The 26,758-nt window shown below is 34.6% G+C and overlaps 1 long non-coding RNA gene across 3 annotated transcripts in view; it reads right to left on the reverse strand.

Moving 5' to 3' along the window:
- The window catches only part of LOC123789000 (uncharacterized), a 52,214-nt gene that overhangs the window by 1,245 nt on the left and 24,211 nt on the right, over window positions 1-26,758 (reverse strand). The window contains exons 3-4 of one of the 3 annotated variants that reach the window (XR_015723876.1): window positions 14,024-14,118; window positions 2,392-2,557 (exon numbers count right to left, since the gene is read on the reverse strand). This is a non-coding gene — a long non-coding RNA (uncharacterized LOC123789000). Of the gene's footprint in view, window positions 1-1,464; window positions 2,558-2,600; window positions 3,249-14,023; window positions 14,119-26,758 lie in introns of those variants that run through there. The other 2 variants (XR_006778636.2, XR_015723877.1) reach the window with 2 other exon arrangements.

Consider the following 26,758-nt stretch of genomic DNA (forward strand, 5'->3'; position numbering starts at 1 on the left):
ATAAGCCCGAAGCAATAATAACTGATACGTCATTATGGGTTGGTGGGTGGGTTGAAACATTGTTACGAGGCACAGTAGAATCTGGTCTGAAGCAAAGAGCCAGGTAAAAGCAATGGCAATTTTCTGAATCCTCTAGAGGGAAAGAGAGATAAAAGAAAGGAAAGGCTGACAGGTAGGGGAAGGGAGGGGAAGAGAGAAAAGGTATAAAATGTAATCAAATAAGTCAGCAGACTAAACAGAATGCTCATGAGGAAAGCCAGCTGTGAAAATAAAAAACAGATCATGAATTTGCCATATAAGTTATTAGAAAGATCAGAGAATAACTTTAAAAATAACAATGTTTAGCTATTCACGGACATAAATGAAAACATATTACCCCTTAAATGCAGAAACATCTTTTGAAGAGAAAACAAGCAGAAATGACACAGAGGTTACAAATGACACATATAGTATGATGTCACATAAAAACTGTGGAAACACACAATATAATACATTCATTGTGAATAAGTACATGTAAAGTAATGGTATGAATTATGCATAGGATTGATAAACAACAAATTCAAGTGAGTTACTATTTCTGGGAGCAGAGGAGGAAGGAAAATGTGATTGACAAATGGTCTGAAGGTGGTTTCAGTGGTATATAATGTATTTTTTCATTTTCTAAATTTTAAGTAAAAAATAGAGGAATGTTAGAATTGATTGAGCTGGCTCACATGTACTTGGGAATAAATTACATGTTTTGTATATTTAAAATATATAATAAGATGCTATTATGGTGGCTATATGTCATTATACATTCACCCAAAACTACACAATGTACAACACCAAGAATGAACCATAATGTAAATAAATTATGGACTTTGGGTGATGACGTGTTAGGTCCATCAGTTGCAACAATGTACCATTCTGGAAGGGGATGTTAATAATGGAGACTTATGCATGTGTGGGGACAAGGGGTAAATGGAAAATCTTTGTATCCTCCTCTCAATTTTGTCATGTACCTAAAATGGCTCTTAAGAAAGTAAAGTTTTTAAATACATAAATATATAATTTTTAATTTTTAAATATTTTTTGTAAGGGCTCCACAAATTTTTATTACTATCATTACACACAGTTTTCTATGAAGGATAGGAAAACAGATATGAGGTTGTATTTTAATGACATGGCATTTTGTTATTATTTGTTTGATTTTTTTTTTTCTTCAGGTTATAAGGAAAGGGCATAAGGAGCAGCAGCAATTACTAATACGATGTCTGTTTCAACTCCTGAAAGATTCTTTTTTTTTTTCTTTTTCCTTTTAATTCCAGTATAGCTATTAGTTTCAGGTGTACAGTATAGTGATTCAGCGATTCTACATAGTACTCAGTGCTCATCAAGATAAGTGTACTCTTAAGAAATATATATAATATCTTAAAATAAAATATATTGCAGATTAAAGACAAATAAAAGACAATATATTGCTTTATCACAATATTTAAATCAGAAAAAATATAATTAAAAAACATACTTTTAATAAGAAGGAATAATAAAATACATTTCATGCTGATATAGGGACTAATACTTCAAAAGAATTTAATAGTCATAAGTGTGGATACACTTAACAACCTAGCTTTGAAAATATATGGAAAAAAATGGCAACACCACAGGCAGAAATTGAATACCCCACAGTCACAGTGCTCAGACACGAATAAACCAAATAAATAAAACTAAATGAGGATACAGATATCTGAATAACACAAATAACAAAATATTGTCATAAATATAGAGAAACCTGTGAGTAACAGCAGAATTAACATATACACTAAAAAAATTTACAAACATTGACCATGTATTTAGTCTTAAAAATCATCACATGAAACAACTCAAATGGTTAATGAATGTGAGAAGATAGTTGAACTCTGTAGTAATATACAAATCACAGAAATGCAAATTAAACCAACAGTTTGAAGTAGTTTTTCTAAAATTAAAGTGTTTGATATTTCCAAGCACCAGAAAAGTTGTGAAGAAATGGTACTCTCTACTACTGATGCCAGGAGTGTAAAGTTGTAAAAATGCAAGTTGTCAATGCATTTTAATGGTGTCTATGAAAAGTAAAATGTACATTTCACATGATGGATCAATTAAACTTTTAGGTATCTATATTAACAAAACACTTTGCATCTGCATATAGGTATTTATTGCAGCATGGCACAAAAAAACTAGCAATTTTACTAAAATTTTCACTGGTAAAGAAATGATAAATAAAATGTGATATATATATATCAGTTAATGTGATTGAGATATATATATGTGATAGATACATATATATCACATATATTTATATGTATATATATATTTATATTTATATACATATAAATATATAACAGTTAAAAAGATGAGTTAGAGGGGTACCTGGGTGACTCAGTCGGCTAACCGTCCAACTCTTGATTTTAGGTCAGGTCATGATCTCAGGGTTTGAGATCAAGCCCCAAGTCAGACTCTGCGTTCAGTGTGGAGTTTGCTGGAGATTCTCTTTCCCTCTCCCTCTGCCCCTCCTGCTTGTGCTCTTTCCCTCCCTCTAAAATAAATAAATTAAAAAAAAAAAAAAAAGATGAGTTAGATATTTTTATACCATGGACTTAACCCAAAAATATATTGTGTGAGATGAGCAATATCCAAATTATAAAGTATGAGGCTCTTATTTTAAACACACATTCCTAGGGAGGAGGTGGTTGACTAAGTAGGTTATAACACTCCCATTTTTCTCTTATTTCAGGTTATATCCATGTCCTAACTGTCTGGGTTAAATCCATTTTATATCAATATGTAAGAAATATTCTTGCCTAAATAAATGAACCTGAATCTAATCAAGTTTTTAGAGCCAACTGCCAATTACAGAAAATATGAGACAACGAACAAGTTAAATGAATCACAAAGAAGAAAACAAAAACCCAGAATCCATTTGCTAAGAGCAACTGATTCAGTTTTTACAAGCCGAAGGTATAAAGAAAAGTTTTAAAAAAGGAAGTTGGGGGGATGTGGGCAGTGGGAAGTAGGACTGATCCAGATTTTCAAAAGTCTTAAGAAACAATACTAATTTGAGGAGTCACCTGGGTGGCTTAGTCGGTTGAGTGTCCAACTCTTGGTTTCAACTCAGATCATGATCTCAGGGTCCTGGGATCAAGCCCTGTATTGGGCTCCCTGCTCCGTGGGGAGTCTGTTTGTCTCCCTCTCTCTCTGCCCCTGAGCTCCTGCTCAGCGCTCTCTCTCTCTCTCAAATAAATAAATAAATAAATCTTAAAAAAAAAAAAAAGAAACAACACTAATTTGACACATTAATGTTAATTGAAACAAATCAACAGTAAAAAGACATTTTAAAGAGTCAGGGAAACTTGAAAATGGATGGCATATTACATAACACCATTTTTAGGTGTGAAAACAGCATTGATACATACTAAGAAAATGCTCATTTTTCTTAACAATGAATGCATAATGAGGTACGCAGGGGCAAATTAGGTCTGGGATTTGCTTTAAAATATGAGTAATAGCAACAATGACAAAAGGGATTGATAAGGCAAACGCAGTAAAACCTCGCTAATTGTTTAATCTAAGTGGTGGATAAAGAAGAGTTAGTTTGCTATTTTCAATACCTTTTTGTATTGTTTTTAATTTGCTGATGAACTTACTTAAATTCTTTTCAAATTTATATATAATATTATACAATAGTTCAAAAAGTTTAATTGAAGTACAATTAACATACAGTGATATTAGTTTCAGGTATACAACATATTGATTCAACAATCCTATACATTAGACAGTGCTCACCATGGTAGTAAGTGTAGCCACCATCTGCCACCATACAATGTTATTACAATATTACTGATTACATTCTCTATGCTGCACCTTTCATCTCTGTGACTTATTTATTCTATTACTAGAAGTTTGTATCACTTAATCCTCTTTATCTATTTTGCCCATTCCCCCACCCAACTCCTCTGGCAACCACCAGTTTGTTCTCAGTGTTGAAGAGTCTGTTTATTTGGTTTGTTTATTTCTTTGTGTCTTTGTTAGTTGTTTTGTTTTTTAGATTTTACATATGAGTTCCACATTTTTGTATTTTAAATTCTAAATAAAATATCTCTTAGTGTAAGTTTTCTAAAATATTAATAGACAATATCATAAAATATTTCTGATTTTTAGCTAAAAACGGTAAATATCTAAGAATAACTGCCAAACCTATATAATTAAAATTAAAAATTTTTACTGAATATTTAAAACAAAAATTGAGCAAATGAAAAGCATTTCATGTTCCTAGCTACAAAAATAGGTTATTATGAAGATGTTTGTTCTTTCTACAGTAAAGCCACTCTTAAAAATATCCTAAAGGATTCTTTATCAAGTTTAACAAAAATGATAGCAATTTTTCTGAGAGAATAATATAATGGAAAAATATGATAAAGTAATATAAATGGACGAAAACAAAGATAATTTTGAAAACCACATCAAATAGTGACAATCTTAAACTTCCAGATATTATCAGATTATAAACAAACTGTGAAGGGTATACATATAGAGAAACTCTAAGGAACAGGTGGTAAGTACAGAAACAGATTTAGTCAGTGTTTTTTCTTTTTTAAGTGGGATTTCTAATTCTCAGTACAACATTGGATGATTAAACAACTCTTTTTGTAACAACTGGTCAAATTGTTAAAAAAATGATCAAGTTAAATTCATTTCTTAAACTACTTAGAGAAACAAATTTCAGAGATTTTCCAGTTAATTAAAAGTACCCCCCCATCTAGACATTTTAAACAAAGAAAGTTTAATACAGAAAATTGATTTTTCCTATAATGAAAAACCAAAAAGGTAATGCAAAATGTAGCAACAGCAGGAAGCTGTTATTATTCCCTGGTGATTAAGGGACGGAGGGTAGTGGCAGTGTAACCAAGGCCCAGGATCAAAACTAAGGGAGAAAAATACTAAGAAAAGGTTGTTATGTTCACAAAATAGCAACTTAAAACTTTCATATCATATGGCAAAAATTATAAGAGTAAATTTAAGAGGCTAATAAAATGGAGGGAAATATGTGTAACATACAGAAAATCTTGCATACTTTAAAGATAATTTGCAAAAGAAGAAATGTAAATGTAAACAAACTTTCTTCAATGTTCAGCTTCATATACTAGACATAAAACAATGCAAATTAAACCAAAGAGAAGGCGGTAGTACCTCAATGAATATTAGGCTGAGTTAAAATCAATAAGCAAAAAATTTTTAAAAATGTATACCATATGCTATTTTTGCAATAGTAGGTGTACTTTTATCTTTAAGGTTATAATATATTTAATTCTAGCAGAATATTGAAAGGGGAAAACCCCAAGCCAACTTTCTAAATATTAATTTTAAACATTTGTAAAAATAGTAGCTAATGTATAGAGTAGTTGTTGTGCAAGCATATGAATGGGCTAGGTGAATATCATTAATAAAGGAAAGAAAATCTCAAATAAACTTATAATTCTATGCTTGCTTAAATTGTCTTTAAAGAGTTTTCATCCTAGTTGGCATTCCTGCCACATAAATGTGCTAAATCTATGCCCATTGTGCAAGGCGAAATATGTTTGCATGTGTTTAAAATACATTACCAATTAGAATTCTTGGTTGTAAACAAAAGAATCTAGCTCTGGCCAACCATTCCAGAGGAGGAATTTATAAAAGGATTTAGAGAAAGCCTAAAGAATCAGCTGGTATGCAAATACGCAAGCTTGCAAAATAAATAAAGGCCATGGGAGGTCAAAGAGCATGCAATTAGATGCTTGCTGCCCTCCTGCTGCTCACTGCTGCAATGATTGAACATTCACTGCCATAACATTGGCCTCACAAGTACTGGGCATCACCATAAAACTAAACACTAAGTGTCCCTGTCTTTACCTCATAACCTTGAATGGGTTCAGAGCAAGTATTCCCAAAATATACCACTTTGGCATGTGGACTATTTTGAGCTGAAGGCAACTGAGACCCTGTAGCCTTGAGAGAAATTTTGCCCCTCCCTTAACTACACAGAAAAATCTAAACTGAGGATATTTCCCAGAATTAATTATTACTAGAGATAAATTTTACCTGAGTGGCCCATATGTATGGCTGAGCAAACACCTAATTACCAAATATTTGTTCTTCTTCTTAGTGCCCTGTGAATTGCCCTCCTTCCCTTTGAACCCCCAGACCCCCATCCCATTCCTTACTCAGGATGGCACATATACCTCATTTTACCTTTCTGTCTTTGAACCTCTCATGTACATAGGGTTCCTCTATATATGAAATTAAATTTGATTTTCTCCTGTTTATCTGTCTCCTGTCAACTTAATCCTCAGATCAGCTGGAAGAATCTTTTAAGGGTACAAAAAATTTTTCCTCCCCAGCAACATCAAAATCAAATATCTGAAGCTAGAGTATCTCTATAGCTGAACTAGATCTGAAGTCTATGTTTAACTGCCAGAAAGCCAGGAGTAGGGCTATATACCCCACTTTAGCTTAGCTAAAGAATAAATAAAACCTTTCTTTCTGCCTAGTTTGGAATCCTCCCAAATCAAAAGGTGTTTGAATGTTGGGTAGCCAAATTTGAAAAATATCCAATAAAGTTTATACCTTTGACTTCCCAATATACCCCATATATGTTTATACTCTCCTAGCCAGCATCTTATCTATTCTTACATATATTTCTAAATTCAGATTTTTAGGGTGATTCTTTCACTTCTTTGGTACTGTCAAGATGGTAAGATTAGAATGCCTTCAGGATGGTGATCATATCTTCAATCCTAAGATCTGGTGGTTTTACTTTGGAGAGTTACAGTAGTCTTTCCTTAGTTTCTACCATTGGGTCAAGTACATGAGGTTCCCCAGGGAATCAGTTGGGTTTTGTTCATGCTCCTCTCTGTTCCTACTGTGTATCAATATCTTATTTTCTATTAAATAGCCTAGGTCAACATTTAATGTTTTTCCTATATGCACATTGGTACTAGTAAGTCTATTTGTTTTGGGTGTTTTTTTTTTTTAATTCCAAAATAAATATCTATTCTCATGAGAATGAAAGAAGCTGTCCAATGTAATTAGCCTGCCACTAGGTAGCTGGTTGGACCACTAAAATATGTGGTTCTTTAAGAGCCCATACAGTATCCTGATCTGCCACAAACAATTTCTGCACCATTGGATCTATCAGACCATAAGGGCTAAGAAATAAAACTGCTTACACAATGTCCTTCTCTTGGTCTTGGTCCCAGTAAAAGTAAGTAATCTTTCAAATCACCTGTTTGATAATTTGGGTAAGTACACACATAAATATGGTAAACTAAAGCCCTCTTAACCCATCTCCACTTAACTTGTACCTATTTGCAAAATTAGCAAATGCTCTTATATACACACACTTTTAGGTCCACTAATTGAGTTGTTATATGCTTGTCATATTCCATTGTATTTATTCGGGGATCTACTTGTGTATATTGTGCTTCTATCTAAAATTGCTTGTTAATTATCTATTGTGTAAAGTAGTGAAATATGAATGTGAAAAGAAAGTTGATTCTTTAAAAACTAAGTTAAATATATGGAAATATTTAATAAAATTAAGCTCTTTAAAGTTATGATCAATTAGGTGTGAGACAATAATAAAAACTGGGGGAAAATCTATGACTGTAAAGATCTCTGCACTTAAATTGTTTTGCAAGTGTTTCTAAGTTCCCACCCAATTTAGAAAAGCTTAATTGTGGTTCTAAAAAAAGAAAACTGTTAGTAATCTAAGCAAAGAAAAACAAAGCCTATTTTTTTTGGCACAAAGAAAGCCTTTGTTCTATCTCAAAATATTGATAAGTGCACATTTTTATACTTATTTATTAAATTTTTGCCTTTTTGAATTATACAAAGCTATACACCATCATCAAACTAGCAAGTAGCCTAACAAGCTTTGTGCATCTTTCTTAAAGTAAGTGATATATGATGAAGCAACTTGTCCCTTGAAGCAGACAGCCACCCTACTCATTGATCCCCCAAAAGCTCCAATGAGGTTGCAGGAACTTGTATTTCCATGGAATTCCTACTCTTTGTTTAGTACATACTTATCCTACGTGGGCATTGAAGGCACAAACAGATTCTGGCTTTCTTTTTTTTTTTTTTTAAAGATTTTATTTTTATTTATTTATTCGACAGAGATAGAGACAGACAGCGAGAGAGGGAACACAAGCAGGGAGATGGGAGAGGAAGAAGCAGGCTCATAGCAGAAGAGCCTGATGTGGGGCTCTATCCCAGATCGCCGGGATCACGTCCTGAGCCGAAGGCAGACGCCCAACCGCTATGCCACCCAGGCGCCCCAGATTCTGGCTTTCTAGGTCTTGTCAGCTTAATGTCATCAGTGAGCCAGTGATAACCTATGGCATGATAAGACAATCAAGATTCCTGCAGGCTGTGGCTCTATTTGGCATAAATCATTGAGACAAGACTATGAATTTGCATTACTATCCCTGCTCAGTGTAGTCAAACTTCTGGAGTTTTCAGCTATGTTGGGCAAGATAAAACATCATTTTTAAGGTTAATATCTGCTTACCATTCACCAGACGTGGAAATAAAATCTTCATTAAGAAAACCATAATTTGACCAAGAGTTGACTACATTTATGGTAATCTATTAATATTCTCCAAACTGCATCCATCTTCTGCCCCTGCCAAGGCAGATGGTTAAATAAGGATGTGATAAGGATCACCAAAACTACAACTTTAAAGTATGGATATTACCTTTGATATATTGTTTTTGTGAAGGAAAAAAAGCTCTAGAATCTTCCCTTGCTCCACACTGTCCCTTTCTTCCCAAGTCAGGGCCAGTGTGAGGAGTTTGTCAGTTTTTGGATGTGCCTGATATTGCCCCTCCAAATTCACTTTCCATCCTTTTCTATCCTGATCTCTTCCCAGGAGGCTGACCTGTATGGATTACATCATGAAATTTTGAGTCCTCTAGTGTCTGGTTGGTTTTAGCTAATGATTCTTTGCAAAGGAGTGAAGTCAGAATATATCTTTTCCTGGTTCCTTCTCTGTGACTTCAAGTCATGGTAGCTACATCCCTTGATAGAAAGTTGCTATTCTCAAAGCATTCTTGTCTAAACTCCCATCTTACCTTCAGTTTCTGGGCATCCCTCCTTCCCCTTATCCCTTTGGGCCTGGGGATGGTAAAAATTGCACTGTTGTTAGCCCCTGTTTCCCTCACTTTGTGTTCCTCCACAACGTTCATATGCCTTTGAAATTAGCCCCTTTGTTTAAAAGCAAATAAATAAAAAGTAAAATTATCCTAATTTGTGCTGTTTGCCCTTGGGACTCAAATTGAAACATTCAGTAGATTTATTTCCCACCCACCCACTCAAAAAGAAAAAAGGCACAGAAATGAGTACTAGGTTTAACATACATTTGAACTAAGGTCAGCACTCGCTTTATTACCTTATCTCTACAATCTCCTGTTCTAACGGAGCACCTATGTGGCATTTCTGCTCATTCAAGATGAAATTCAGTGTCCAATATCACAAGAATTTTTAGTATTTTTCTTTCCCATCATAGAGTTTCCGTGGCAATGGCCACAAGTCTGTATACAGACGACTAGGAGGCAAATTCATAGGATATACTATTGTTGCAGCATTTCCTTTATTCAAGAAGCTGCTCATTTATTTCAGTCATAATCCCATCATTAGCAACCACCAAAAGTTTGTAAATTAGATAATCCTAGTTGCCACACCAACGCTGCTTTCTACTGAGCAACCCATACTTACTTTGTTTCTGTTAGTTAAGTATCTCTCCTTGTTCTCTACAACCTTGGGGTGTGGAGATTCTCATAGAAATCAGGGAGTCATTGGGGTGCCTGGATGGCTCAGTCGGTTGTGCATCTGCCTTCGGCTCCAGTCATGATCCCAGGGTCCTGGGATGGAGCCTCACGTAGGGCTCCCTGTTCAGCAGGGAGTCTGCTTCTCCCTCTGCCTGTGCACGCTCTCTCTCTTTCAAATCAATCAATCAATAAAATCTTTTTAAAAAAAGAAATCAGGGAGTCCTGTTCATCTGTAGTGTCTCTCATGGAGACAAAAACCCATTTTGTTGATTTTTGCTGAACTTTTGTGTCCATAGCTAATCCATAGTAGCTTTGATATTTTTTGGTTGATACTTTCATTTCCATCAACAAGTAAGACCATGAGTATCCCTACTTTAGAGAAAATAATCCTCCACAATTCATTTCTGAAAGATGTTGGCACTCTACTCACCCTTTATTTCTCATGGCCTAGAGAAAGAGTGTCATGTGGCTTTTCTTCGGAGATATATGTAGGGGGTAATTCACACATAATAAATCTGCTTCAATTTTGGATTAGTTTTGCTAGTAATGTTACCAGGTTTTGCTGGTGCATTTTCACATGGGATTTAAGGGGAAACAAACAATTCCGAGGTTGCCACTATGTATGTGGCTTAAGTTCACAGTGCAAAGGAAAGATTGTGGGAACCAACTGGTTTTTTTGAACATGTAAAATTTCAGATGCCTATTAGATGTCTAGATTGGTAGCTGGAAGTGGACATATCACATGATCTGGAGTTCCTGGATATTCAGGGCTAAAGATACAAATTTGAGAGTCAAAAAAATGTAGATGGTCTTTAGAGCCATAGGACTAGAGGAATTTACCTATGAAGAAAAGAGAAAAGGGTTTAAGTCTGTACCCTGGGGCACAGGGGATGTTTAGAAATCAGATATAAAAGAAGGAACCAGAAAAGTAAGATGAAAAGCAGCAGCCACTGAAAAGTGTCATGGTAGAGAAGTCATAGAGTGGCGCAAGAAGGCTATAATGGTTAATTGGGTCTAATGCTGCTGAGAAATAGAGTGGGATAAAAATGAGAAGTTACCAATAGGTTGGCAACATTCAAGAGCTATTTCACTGGAAAGATCAACAAAACAGGAGAATTTAGAAGCGTGGTTTAATGGCAATTGGGAAGAGTTACATAGGGATATAGCACAAATGGTTGGAACCAAATGATTTTTAAAAATCTCTTCCAGCTTAGTTATGTGTGATTCCCCATGAGTACACCAACTGTTGGGAATATGAAAATATAGGGCCCACAGCTGATGCTCCATGAGAGAGATCTTGGATAGCTCATGCTTCAAACCCAGCAGGCTTCAGTAGAATGCATGCTGATCTCAACTACGATAAGCCATTTTGCATGGTCCAAAATCTTCTGATGAATTAGGTACAATCAAAAAGTCAGTAATGTGGAAAATAAAGTGGCACCCTTGGGTTTTCAGTACTAAACTAAAAACGTATGAATGGCACATATAATAAAAGGTGAAAATGAAATTTGTTTTGATTGCTACAAAGCTAATGAAAAACTGGTTTAGGGAAAGAAATGAGGCCATCATGTTTGTTGGTACATGCTAATTCCTAGCAGGAAAATTTCAAAGAGAGAGGGAGAGATTAAGTCACTCCACAATAAAAAGGTAGCCTGATCAAACCAGAAATTTTGCTAAATTCTTGGGAAAACCAAAATTAAACTTCAGAATTAAAAGATGGGATTTCCACACCCATGACACTAACCAACTGGTTGTTTTCAATGTATAGGAGTCCCCCCTTCTTCACATTTTCATTTTCTGTGGGTTCAGTTACCTGTAGTAAATGGCAGTACAGAAGCATATGATCCTCCTTCTGACAAATGGGCAGGAGGTGAGTAGTAGCTAACATTATGTCATGATGCCTATGTCATTGACCTCACTTCTTATCATCATGTAGGCACTTTGTCATCTCACATCATCATAAGAAGGAGAAGGATGAGTACAGTACTATAGGATATTTTGAGAGGGGGACCTGCATGGATCAGTTAGTTAAGCCTCTGACTCTTGATTTCGGCTCAGGTCATGATCTCAGGGTCATGGGATGGAGCCCTGCATCAGACTCTGTGCTCAGCCTGGAGTCTGCTTGTCCCTCTCCCTCTGCTCCCCTCCTTGTTCATGCTCTCTTTCTCTCTATCTCTAAAATGAATAAATTAAATCTTAAAAAAAAGATATTTCAAGAGAGAGACCACATTCATGTAACTCTTATTAACATTTTTGTTATAATTGTTCTGTTTTATTATTATTATTGTTAATCTCTTACTATGCTTAATGTATAATTAAACTTTGTCATGGATATGTATGTATAGGAAAAAAACATAGTGTATATAGGGTTTGGTATTATCTGCAGTTTCAGACATCCATTGGGGGTGTGTGGAATGGATGTCCTGCAGATAAGGGGGAACTACTGTAGCTCTCAAAAGAGCTTTAATGGGGGTCAAAGTGTTTTTTGGCTTGTGAGACTAAGTGATAAATTGCTTGGCCAGCATGTTCTTCCTCTCCAAGCTTATAGAAGCTTTTTGTTACACTTTCAGGGAGAATTGGTTAACAAATCTAGATAATCAAACTAAAAACTACTCTTACTAAAAGTTTAGAGTATTGAAAGTGTTGAAAATAACTTGAAAAGTGTTTTTTTTTTGTAGTGAAATAACATTGTAAACCACAAAGTATAACTATGGGTCTAAGAGCTACAAAGCTTTTTTATTTTTAATTAGAGAAGCATGATGACTAAAATTGAATTCTCAAGAGAATTGATTAAAATTTTATTTAGTTGTTTTTCAAATTACTGTAAAAAGTGATAATTTTTTACAATTATAAGTAAATAATACTCTTGAGAAAGTTAAGTTGACTTAACTATTTTTCAAAATTTAGATATATATTTAAGAATCTTATTTATTGCATCTGTTTTACAATTTTATTGATCCATGTATAGAAAGGACAGCATATTAAGTAATTCTTGTTAAAACATTATTATTGGTAAAGAAGTCACTAATAAATGTTCATTATTATCCGTTGATAAGCATAGATGTGTAACCTGACATACCAACACGGGAGAATTAAATTCCTAAGTAGAAGCATTAAAAGTAAAAATAGATTGAAATTATTTGCATAAAATGATTTAATACTGAAATATCATATTTCCAGAAGTCCTTTTCTGCCTAATTCTGTATCATTAGTCAAAAAAAGAATTACCAGCTAAGGTATTGTAATTCATTACCAAAAAGTTTGTTGTTACATAGTCTTGAATATGGGATGTATAACATTACATCACCCACATGTAATATAAATTGTAGTATGACTATTTTCACTATAGGCACTTCTTAAACATCCCCCAAATTCTCCTCTATAGTATCTCTATTTGGTAGCAAAATTAACCCTCATCAATTATTTTTAGAAGTCAGGTCTGTTCGTTGGTGTCTAATTCAGAGAGAGAATGACTCCATGCAGTGGTTCTTAATGAGCACATGCATATGAGCTAACCACCTGACTTGGAAATAATGGCCAGAGAGGAAGGAAACAATGAAAAGAATGGTAGGAAGTAGTTGTATCCAAAATTTGACTGAAGGAAGGTCTTTGTCACAAGTGCATGAGGGAATTAGCAGGGTAGTTTTCCAGTTTGTGTCTCTCTATGTTAGAAAAGTAAAAGATCTTTGAAGCACAAGGGATTATTAACAGTAGTAAGTAAAGGCATATAAAGCCAGCAAACATAAAACATAAGGATACATACTGCTGACATGATCAAGCATGTTAAAAATAGAACAAATTAAAATTTGAGTTAATTCTACCCAATCAGTAAATTGTGCATAATAATAGTAAACACCAAGGATTTTGTTATATAAAATAAACAAGAAAATCCATGTAATGTGAACTGTGTTCAGCGCATAATAACTGTTCAAGAATGGAAACTATGGTGAAAAGAAGGATAATGAGGGGTGCCTGGGTAGTTCAGTTGGCTAAGCATCTGCCTTCAGCTCAGGTCATGGTTACAAGGAGGTCCTGGGATCAAGCCCCATGTTGGGCTAGGCTCCCTGCTCAGCCATCAGGGAGCCTGCTTATCCTTCTCCCTCTGCCCCTCTGCTTCTGCTCTCTCTCTCTCACTCATGCTCACTCTCTCTCAAATAAATAAATAAAATCTTTAAAAAAAAAAGGATAATGAAGTTACCTCAAAAGTCTCACCATACAAAAGTCTTTAAAAGTATCTGTTGGAGTAGGTTTCATAGTCTTTGACACAGCAGTATCCACATTGAGAAGCTTTTCCTAAAGAAATAATTAGATATATATGCAATGATTTTCATAGAAGTTAATTTGAACAAAGGTATTGCTAGCCACCTAAGTCTTAAGAGAGGAAGTTTTAAATCAATCATGATTCACTATGAATCATGAAACACTATGAAAGCATTTTAAATGATGCCGTAGAATAATACAGATGAAAGGATATATTTTTAATGGCTTATTGCTAAATGGTATAATTAGTACACCTGAGATTAAACTATGTTTTGGAATACACATAAATAACATTGATCTGATATTACTTATATTTTAAAATTTACATACAAATTATACACACACTAATAATGAAAAATATATACCTAAACTGAACAGTTGTGTCTGTGTGATTACTTGTGTCTTTTATTTTCTTGTTTTTTTTCTTTTCTGTGTATTTCCAATTTTCCATTTGACTATGCTTTATTTTTATAATGCTAATATCAATTGAATGATCTTCTAAAGGACTTTTTTATGGATGCTGATAAGACTAGGAAAAGTATTTAGTGAGTACATTGATTTGAATTGAAAATTTAGATTGTAAAGGATCCTAGAATCATAAATCAAGAATTATGGCCAATGCTAAAATGAATACTGGAATGAATGCCTGAGAATCCATAAGGCCAACTTTAAGTATTCTGGTAAGCTGCACTCTAAGAGTGACCCACAGAGTCTTCAAGCAGTTTAGGACCCTAGTACACTAAATCAAGCGGGTACTTCCTTAACAAGTTCATTATGAGGTAATCTCAATGATTGCTAATACCTTAAAATCTGTAGAGAATGTGGCTCTCCCTTCACATCCTGAAAAACTGAGAGAAAAAGCTAGCATAAAGAGGTCAGCAAATGGGTATGAGAATCCAAGCAGCAGATGGCTCTGGTGGTCTTCAGCAGGTGCTCATTTACATATTTTGGCCATAACCACCCTCGCCTTTCCCCCAGCATGGTAATATGCTCTGGCTTGAATGCACATTTAGACCAAAAGCTGTGCGATAGAGTGAAAAATGTACTGAATATAGAGTCTTAGGTTTGATTTATGATCCTGGCTCTTATGCTAAGTACATGCACAGTCTTAAACATGTCCGTTGAACTTTGTGAATGCCCCTTATCTCAACCAGATTTGCTGATCATATTATTCATGCACAGAGTAAAAGGAACTAATGGAAAATTGGGCTTAAAAGACTTGGATTCACCATAAGTCATTGCTATTTAAAAGCTGCAAATTTGGGAAGAAATAGAATGGTATAGTGGACAAAAACTCACAAACTGCATGTCAGATATTTTGGTTGTCTCCCTCTCAATAATTACAGCATGACCTTCAATACATATAATTTCATCCATCCTCTATATCCATGTATGAAATGTGGATAGAAGAAAGGGAAACAAGACAATAGGAGATAAGCTATATTGTCTTTCAGATCTTATTAAAGTATAAAATAATTATGCTTTATTAAAGCTTAAAATAATTACATTCTATGAAGTGAGAAATCTGGTAACCTTTTTTCTTGAGAAAAGTATGTTTATTCTGAAATTTTAAATGACTGTCATACATTAATGGGAATACATAAAATAACATTATTGCAATAAAGTGTTTGTATAATAATATCACAAAATCAAAATGATATATAAGTAGATATAATATTGAATAATATTTTGCCAACACATTTTATCTATGAATAGAAAATAACTGATATATCCCCTAGATGTATGTTACCTTCCTCTTTTAATACAAGCAAAATATAAGGGTTCCTTCCTACATGTAATATTTTTCTATATTATTAGTATCATAAATTTTCATCATTATGATCCTTACAGATAGCAGAAATATTGCCTAGTTTAGTGTTTATGTACCAACGAAAGTTTTGAAATAGTAAATTAAGTATTAAAATTCAAGGAAACAATTTGGACTAGTTTAAAACATGTTTTGTGGAAAATGATGAGTTGGTTTTCTTTAAATATTCATTGTTATTTACCTAATATCTTCCAAGTATGGTTATTTCATAATCTGTGTATTATAAAATCAAATTAGTTATGAAAAAATTCTCCTTGACAAAGTAATAAAATCATCTGGACATAGCAAAATGATATAGTAAAATATGATAATATCACATTAAATAAACTAAACTAAAAAAATTAAATGCAAGTTTTTTTCAGAGTTCATTTATTGAACAAGGTTTAATCGAGTGTCTGATGTGTAGGCAGCATTGCTAAATTAAGGTCTTCAAATAGCATTAGGTGAATATTTGAGAGGAAAATCAGTAATCTCAGTTTCTTCGCATTTTTATTTGGCCTTTATGATATGCTAATCTTCCTATTTGTAATGGCATCTTCCTATTCCCTAAGAACTTTCGGTTATTTGGAACTTTAGAAAATTGTAAACATAGAGAAATTTTATAACTAAAGACCACCTTAAATGAATAGCATTAGAGATCACAAAGAATCCCACCAACCAAATTATTTTCATTCTAGGATGCAGAAAAATAAGCAGGTTTAAAATACAATACAGGTGAATCATTGTGAGTACAAATTATGTCATCTTCTAAAAGAATAATAACTTTCATATTGAATTTTCATAGATTTTAGAGAAAGGATGACAGTGAATCACACTCAAAGGTGACAAAACTTTTTGCCATAGACTTTTTTACTTACTGAGAGAAATGCATTTCCATTCCTGAAAGAGAACAGTGATGAGGTTCTGAAATCTGAACAAGTTATCAAGTTTTCAGGCAAGCATAATACAATATAAGAAAATACTTACAGAAAAAGAAATGCTCAAAAATCTTGTGAACAATCCATTTATTTTACAATAGTTGCTTCAAATCCAATGAAAATCAAGAGCTTCCCTGTTACTGAGACTTAAATATTTTCTGAATAATTTACTGTCTAGACTTTTCAGAAACCTACTCTCCAGATAACAATTGCATTGTTTTTTTAAGTTTTAAAACTGACATTGAGAAAGATAGGCCAAGTCTATCAGAAGTGATAGTATTTTTCAATAGTCATATAAAAGTCAACTATATTCTAGGATTGTTAAAAGTTTTCACAGAGCTAGAACAAACAGTCCTAAAACTTGTATGGAATCACAAAAGACCCCAAATAGTTAAAGCAATCCTGAAAAAGAAATCAAAGCTGGAAGCATCACAATTCCAACTTCATGTTATATTACAAAGCTGTAGTCATTGATACAGTAAAGTACTGACACAAAAAGAGACACCTAGATTAATGAAACAGTATAGAAAACCCAGCAGTGGGTTTTCTACCACAACTATATGGTCTACTAATCTTCAGCAAAGCAGGGAAAAAAATATCCAATGGAAAAGATAGTCTCTTCAACAAATAGCATTGGGAAAATGAGACAGACAAATGCAGAAGAAACTGGACCACTTTTTTATACCATGTAAGAAATAAAATCAAAATGGATGGAAGACCTAAATGTGAGACAGGAAACCACCAAAATCCTCAAGGAGAACATAGGCAACAACCTCTCTGACATCAGCCTTAGCAACTTTTTACTAAACACCTCTCCTGAGGCAAGGGAAACAAAAGCATTGAACTATTAGGACCTCATCAAAATTAAAAGCTTCTGCACAGCAAAGAAAATTATCAACAAACCTCAAAGGCAACCTATGGAATGGGAGAAGATATTTGCAAATGACATATCTGATAAAGGGCTAGTATCCAAAATCTATAAAGAACTTAACAAACTCAACACTCAAAAAACAAATAATCCAGTTAAGAAATGGGTAGAAGCCATGCATAGACATTTTTCTAAAGAAGACATACAAATGGCCAACAGGCACATGAAAAAATGCTCAACATCTTTTATCATCAGGGAAGTACCAATCAAAACTATGAGATATCACCTCACACCTGTCAGAATGGCTAAATTAACAACACAGGAAAGAACAGATGTTGGCAAAGATGTGGAAAAAGGGGAACCCTCTTACACTGTTGGTGGGAATGCAAACTGGTGCAGCCACTCTGGAAAACAGTATGGAGGTTCCTCAAAAAGTTAAGAATAGAACTATCTTATGACCCAGCAATTGTACTATTAGGTTTTACCCAAAGGACACAAAAATACTGATTTAAAGGGGCACATGCACCCTGATGTTTAAAGTAGCATTATCAACAATAACTAAATTATGGAAAGATCCCAAATGTCCATCGACTGATGAATGGATAAAGAAGATGTGGGGTGTGTGTAGATATATATATAATGGAATATTACTCAGCCATCAAAAACAATGAAATCTTGCCATTTGCTACGATGTGAATAGAGCTAGAGTATATTATGCTAAGTGAAATAAGTCAGTCAGAGAAAGACAAATACCATATTATTTCACTCATGTGGAATTTAAGAAACAAAACAGATGAACACAGGGAAAGGAAGAAAAACTAGAGATGGAGGCAAACCGTAAGAGACTCTTAACTATAGAAAACAAACTGAGGGATGCTGGAGGGGAGGTGGGTGAGGAATGGCTAAATGGGTGGTGGGTATTAAGGAGTGCACTTGTGATAAGCACTGGATGATATATTTAAGTGATGAATCATTAAATTCTGTTCTTGAAACCAATATTACACTCTTTGTTAACTAACTAGAGTTTAAATAAAAACTTGAAACACAACAAACAAACAAAGTCAAGTGTATTACTTTATGTATAAATGGACTCAATATGCTTATGCATAAGTATAGTGAAAGAGTTTGATTATCACAGAGATATAAAGTGTTTGCCATTAGTTCTCTTAAAAGGCTAGGATGGAATTGGTGCATAATTCCATCAAAGGTTACAAAGCATTTCCATTGGTTACAAGCATTTTCATTCAGTTAAGAGGACTAAGAAGCCATTTTTTACCATCTTTAGCTTGTTGACATTTCATGTTTTCTTATTTATTTTTTTCTTCCTGGTTTTAAAATTACTCCTGTTAAAAAAAAATTAAATTAAAAAATACTTAAAATTAATCCTGGCAACCAGTTTTGAAACTTCTTTCTCTCATGCAAAAACTTGCAACAGAATTATTTAAAATAATAGTTAATAATGAAACCATGTATGGCATCACACAATTGAAAAATAATTTTACACTGAATATTTTATTTTTGGGTATCTTTTAAAGTCCTTATTGATATATCATACACTATTCTGTTTCTTAAAGATAGGTTGAGATGCATGTGGAACTTAAATGAAGTTGCTTTCATGATAGTAAGGATTAAGTTGTGTTCAGATTAAGTGGTGCATCTTCCACTTTTCATGCATATTCAAAAAGTAGAATTGAACTGCTGAATAAGTTTATCAACACAAAAATTAATATTAAAAAATATATATAAGCCCCCAAATTGGGCAGGGGTATTTAATGAAAGTACACATTTTTGTAATCATTTTCAAGAATGAAAAAGAGAATCAGAGAAGAGAGAGAGAGACAGACAGAAAGCACATAAGCACCCAGTGCAACCATTTTTTTTCCCTTTAGAAATAGCTTAGATGTCATTTTTGTCCCAAAGAAATAGAAATGTAATATGGAACATTTTACTTTGACAGAACTGACATCTTAAAAACAAAGGCAAAATGGGACAAGAATTTTAACGAGAGTGAATGAGAACGTTTTTCATTTTTTTTTTAAAGATTTTATTTATTTACTTGAGAGAGAGAGCATGAGCAAGAGGAGAGGCAGAAAGAGAGCAAGATGCAGACTCTCTGCTGAGCAGGGAGCCTGCACGGAGGCTCGATCCTAGGACACTAGGATCATGACCTGGGACAAAGATAGACGGTTAACGAACTGAGCCACCCAGGCAGCCCAAGAACTCTTTTTAATTTGGAGCTGTGCTGTGAATCAGGGTGCAAGAACTTATAACTGGAGGAGAGAATAGAGAGGGTGTTTTCTCAATAAATACCTTCCTAAGAGCTTTTAGAAATAATGCTCTCCTCTAGAGATCCTATCTTGTACCTCAGCATTATCTTCTTAATGACAGATGACAAATACCACAAAGGACGATTAGGAGCTGGACAAGAGAATATAGACAGACATGAAGTAAAATCGTCTCAAGTATATGACAAATCTGTAAAAATAAATAATAAATAAATAAATAAATAAATAAATAAATAAATAAACCCACCAGAAATAGATGTCTAAACTTCAAACTTTATCTTTGTTGCTCAATCCATTAGACCATGTTGTCTCTCAGGATGTGTTGAATTGAGCAATTCTTATTCACAACTCTAGAAATAAATGGGTATACACTGATTCTGTTTTAAGCCTGAATGGGTGTGAACAGACAGGTAGTTTGATGAAGGTAGTCATATGATGACTCTTTGTAAGAAAATGTTTGACAAGCTTTCAAAACTCTTTTGGAGAAAGAAATAGTGGATAGAGTTGCTCTAAGGAATACATGTCAATTCAGTTATCTTATTTTTACATCATATTTTGATGCTAGATGAGTAATCTCTGTGGATCTCATGCTAAAAATCGGGTTAATGTAAAGTGAGTCAGATTGATTTTGAAGCATTTAGCTAATGTTAACATTCATGCCAAAATTTTATCACAGGATAAGCTCAGTTTTACCAAGATTTAAAACAAATATTGATAATCTACAAATACAAGCTTATGGCTTGATCAAATAATTCAGCACAAACACTGGTTCAAAGGCTTATGTCTCAAATGTCAAAAGTTAGCATCTGAAGAGACAAGCTGTCAGGGAATAGGGAAAGAAGGGTAATTCTCTGAAAACAGACTAAAACCTGCAATCTGTCATCTGGGTAATGAGATCAAGAAAGAGTTGTATTGTTGACGTGTTGAGTGGAAGGTGATTTAAAAAAAAAAAAACCTCTATCACTCACTAAAATACTTTTATAACTTGCTATTTCTGAAGGAATATCATGCAATTACTTTAACTTTGGCATTCTAGAGCCTCTGAGATCTCAATGTCACATGACTGTCCTCATTCCCTACATTCCAGACACACTAGACCTCTTACCTGATCTCTACATTTACTGTCTACAAGCCTTCACTGCTAGTCTCTTTGTCTGAATTTCTCTCTCTCTGCCTCTGACTGGTGAAACCTTCCCTAACTTTTAAAGCTCTGTTCAAATACTCAAATCCCGTATCTTCCAAGAAAATGGCTCTGATTTTCTGGTGGGAATTATGCTCTCTTGTGTACATACAGATTTTGATTTGACTCTATAATTGATTCATCACATTCTGCCATAAATTATGGTTAATTTTATACATCTGTCTCTTTCCTATATATAGTCTTAGAGCGCAGGAACTATATTAGTCACTTTGTATCCCATTTACGTTTGAAAGGTTTTATGGAATTTTATTACAGTAGACTCTTGAAGAAGATGGGTTTGTACTGCATGGGTCCACTTATAGGTAGATTTTTTAAATATGAATACAGTACTACTGTAAATGTATTTTCTCAATAACATTTCTTTTCTCTAGCTTATTTTACTGTAAGAATATAGTATGTAATACATACACCAATAAGAATTATGTGTTAATCGATTATGTAGGTTATTAACAAGGTTTCCAGTCAACAGTAGGCTATTAGTAGTTTTGGAGGAATCAAGTTATATGGATTTTTGACTGCATGGGGGAGCGTCAGTGCCACTAATACCCACGTTGTTCAAGGGTCAACTGTAAGTGAATTAACTGGCAGATTAGGAGATCACAGATAACGTTTCATTTAAATATCCTGTATAAAACAAAAACAAAACCCAAAACCTCAAAAGGTCTTTGCAGACCTTGATTTCCCATTTTATATAAAGAGGGAGAAACATCCTCTGGGGTCTTCCGCCACGAGTCTGCCATTTGAGCACCCAAGTATTATTCTAGAGCAATGATGTATCTTTGGAAAATTCTCATACTTAAACCTTATTTATCTCCTGGTGCTTGATTATAGCTTGATGTACTCATTTCTAATATCACCACACATTCCTTCTCATTTGGGATAACAACAGTCTCTGGGCAAAACATCACATTGACTGTACTCTGAAGGCTGAAAATTAAAATTGGAGGCATGAGCTGTTGACAATAATTAGTATACACTTTTATATCTATGTGGAGTTTCAGATGCTAGACCAAAATGAGGAATATTTCTTTACCGTGAAATAACTGCAGGGTGTACCACAATAATATTCTGAAGTTTCCTCTGTAGTGAAAAGGAAATGTGTCTTTGTGTTTACTGATTTAAAAGAAAAATATTATGTTGGAGTTACAGTCCAACATAAATTCAGACCTCACCAGAGCTCTCAGCAGTTAACATCTTCTAACTAAGCCTTGTAATGTTAATATTTTATGAAGAGACTGGCTTAAATGATCAATATAAGAACTACCTCCACCAGAAAATTGTGTCTTCGCCCTGCTCCAGCAATCCCATGGTACTCAGCTATTTGTTTTTAGATTGCAAGACCTCTATAGGCATCCTGGCAAGAAAGAGTTTCTTAAGACTGAAACTTGTCTTTGTGAGGCAACAACAAAGGAAGTTGAAGTTTGGGGAAACAAACAGCATCAACTTCAGAATTATTTCTTTTCTTTCTCATTCCTCTGGCTCCATGTCTCTGTTCTTGAGTTACCTTGCCCTTGTTCCTTCAATTGATAAAGACTTCTGATCCATCAGTGTTGGAACCAACCCATCTCCTACCTGCTGCTTCAGTTTCTTCACATCTCCCTGATGTTGATGAATACATGAACCTTAGACCTCCTGCTCTGCTTTGTCTCTTTTATCTACTTACCTGGCCACTGGATGCTTCCCTTGCTGGGACATAGCATGTCTGTCTGTGTTTGGCTTCCCTAATTACAATGTTCCTCAAGGGGCTTTTCTACCCACGGCCTGAACAGGTAATCACAAATAATAGTTTTGACCTTCTCAACTTTTTTCAAATGCCAATTGGCCACCTTCTTATTAAAAACATTGAATTTAAATTTTTACTCTGAGGAAAGGAGGAGAAGAATGGTGTATTAGTTTTCCGGGGCTACATAACAAATTACCACAAACTGAAGGATCTCAAAAAACAAATTTATTCTCCTATAGTTCTGAAGGCTAGAAGTCCAAAATCAAGGTATCGGCAAGGTTAGTTCCTACTGGGGACTGTGAGGGAGACACTCTGCTCCATGCTTCTCTCTTAGCTTTTGGTGATTTCTGACAATCCTCAGTGACTCTGGTTTGTAGAGGTACCCACTCCAAGATATCTGCTTTATCTTTACATGGTGCTCTCTCTGTGTATCTTTGTCTCTATGTCTCCTCTCTTATAAGGACACTATATATGTTGGATTAAGAGCCCACCCTACTCTAGTATGACCACATCTTAACTAATTACATCTGCAACAACTCTCTACCCACATAAAGTCACATTCTGAGATAGCAGAAATTAGAATTTCAACATATCTTTTTGGAGAATGCAATTAAATCCATAACAAATGGTATAAGCTGACTGGTCACATTTGTTAGCAAAAATTTGGGACTGTTCAAAATTATTAGAATTTCTGATTTTGGATAAATATACCCCTGCTTCTATAGGCATGGTTTCCTTGCCTCAGATATGGTTTTCTTTAAGAAGAAAACTCCTCAAAGTCTTTGTCTGATTCGTATTAGTGGGATTTAGGGGTTTTGTTGTTGTTTATTTTGTTTGCCATAACTGCAAATGGTTTCACATTTGTACTATAAACAGGCATATATTCATTCAATAAATATTTACATCTCTGTTCATTATAAGATACTGTTTTGGGAGCAAGAGGGATTTATAAAAATATATAAGGGCAACTCATTACATCAGGGATGTTTTAATTTAGAAAAAGACTATCTAAATTCTAAGGTACTAACTGTACTAAACTTCTTTAAGAAAAAAAGAACAAGCAAAGCATTATAGATTCAAATAGAGATGATAATGACATCAGCTGAAGAATGAGGGAAAGCTTCCCACTAGCACAGTTTTAAGTTTAGGTGTTAAAGGACAAGTTAGGAGAAAAGCAATGTATACTGGGTTAGGCGGAAGTGTGTATATCTTGCTCCCCCCCCCCAATTCTGAACTTCTTTGAGTCCATCATCTCACAGTATGAAAATAGATTGATAATAGGCAACATTCAAGGCAGAATAAAATCAGATTGTGAATAATGAAAGGATGGCAAGAAGAGTACATCTCAGTGTGGTTGGATTAGAGCTAAGGGAACTAACCGGAAATGAGACTGGAAAGTTGGGCCACGTATGACCCAAGGTAGTTGCCAACAGCAACAGCTCAACCTTCTGCTCTCAGGACCAAACTCGATCAGAAATAAGAGATACATAAACGTTTCCCAGCCAAAACCTTGAATTAAGTTTCAGGTCACCATTACTGCAAGTTCTGCCTGCTTCCTAAGCCCAGTCATGTCATTTGTGTCTGAGTTTGTAAAAATCTGAAAGAGCACTCTGGGGAATGGGTGGTACCTATGTATTGCTAGTGAAAATTTAAATTGTAGCATGTTTGCAGAACAATCTTACAACATCTATTAGAAATGAAAATATATAAATTCTCTACCCATGAATTCATCTCTTGAGAATCTATTCTAAAAACATTAAAGAACGAGTAGATAAAAATCTAGATAGAAGGATATATGGTAGCATTGTTAATGGTGAAGAAAAATTTTTAAAAAACAACAACATGAATAACCACCACTAACAGAGAAATGAGGGGCGCCTGGGTGGCTCACTTGGTTAAACGTTCATATCTTGATTTCAGCTCAGGTCATGATCCCAGAGTTGTGAGATCAATCCCTGGTTTGGGCCCTGTGCTGGGTGTAGAGTCTGCTTGTCATTCTCCCTCTGTCCCCCACCCTCTGAAAACAAACAAACAAACAAACAAACAAACAAAAACAGAGGAATGATTGAATGAAACTAAACTATTATTATTATTATTATTATTGACTTAATTTTGCATGTATTAAGCTGTTATTTAATCCATTTGAGTTGATCTGATTTCACAATTCTGTTTGTAAAGGATTACTCTATTACTTTAATCAATAGTGTTCTTTTCTCACTTTTCCTTTAGAAAAGTTGTTGAGTGCATATATTCCATTATTACTTTTGAGTATCTTGATTAAAGTCATGAAGATAATTCTTTTTCTGCTTTAAAAATCCATGTATTACAGAAGAAACATGTATTTATTATAGAAAATCTAAAAAACAATATAAGCAAAATGAGGAAAAATCTTACTCATTGATAAATATGATATACCTTTCAGTATATATTGTCCCAGAATTTTTTCCTCTGAAAAATATTTTTCACTAAAATGATATCATACAGAATGAGATGTTGGGTGATAAATTAGTTTCTTATTGTTGTTTTAACAAATTATCACAAACTCAGAGGCTTAAAACAAATTTACAATTTCATGGTTCTGAAGTCAGAAATCTCAAATGGGTTTCACTAAGCTGAAATCAAGTTGTCTGCTCCTTCTAGAGGCCCTGAGGAAGAATCATTTCCTCACCTTTTCCAGTGTCTAGAGACTGTCTTAGGTTTCCTGCGCTCTTGTCTCCTTTCTCTATTTTCAAAGCCAGCAAACTAGCGTCTTGGAATCTCTGACTCTGACCTCTGTTTTTTGGCTTTTTAAAACCATTATCTCCTCCCCTGAATCTGATATCCCTACTTCCCACTGTGTTTACACAGGGTCCACCAAATAATCTCTACTCATTGCAAGATCCTTAACTTACTCATAACTGCAAAGTCCCCTCTGCCACGTAGGGTAACATATTCACAGGATTCTGGGATTATAACATGGATACCTCTGGGGGGGAATTCTAGCACAGCTGGGTTCTCCAGAAGCAGATGCTGAGACAGAGTTTTGGATGGAAGATGTTTTTCAGGATTTAATGTGAAAGGGAAGGGAAGAACAGGCTTGGGTGGAAGAAGAAATCAAATTTTGTCGGGTCTGAAAAACTTCAGCCAACCCAAGGAGGAATTCTAGAGCAATTCTTACCTTTCAGAGTGGTTTATGTCAGGTCCAGATTGTTGAACCCTACCCCAACCTGCATCAGTTGCTTGGTGTGGGCTGCCCCAGGAAGAGAGTGAGGTCAGGCAAAGCAGCTCTCTGGAGCTGAGACTGACCCAGAAGGAACTGAAAGCCAGAGGCTGTCTGCTAACCACACCCCTGTGGCTGAGCAAGAAATCTATCCTTGAAGGGGGGATCTGCGGGGCATGTCCCCATGTCCCCTACATAATGTATTTAAGACATCACTGGGGTGCCTGGGTGGCTTGGTTGTTAAGCATCTGCCTTCGGCTCGGGTCATGATTCTGGAGTCTTGGGATCAGCGGTAAACCTGCTGCTCCCTCTTCCAGTCACCCTGCTTGTATTTCCTCTCTTGCTGTCTCTGTCAAATAAATAAATTAAAATCTTAAAAAAAAAAGATATTATCTATGGATTACTCTTTTATAACTTAGTTTCTTCGTTTAATGTATTTTGAACATTTCCCAAAGACCTGCATATTCTTAATGTCTAATACGATATCTACAACAGATATTTTTCATAGTTAAACATTTGGGTTATGTTCATTGTTTTCACTCTTATGAATAATTATGCTATGAACTATGAACATTAGAAATAGTTAATAATATTCACCTTAGACTTCCTCTTTCCTATGGTCTCAAACTACTAATCACACTTTTTTTTCCAT

Source organism: Ursus americanus, chromosome 3 (assembly GCF_024610735.1).
Source record: "Ursus americanus isolate L20-20 chromosome 3, mUrsAme1.1.p, whole genome shotgun sequence".
Taxonomy (NCBI): Eukaryota; Metazoa; Chordata; class Mammalia; order Carnivora; family Ursidae; genus Ursus; species Ursus americanus.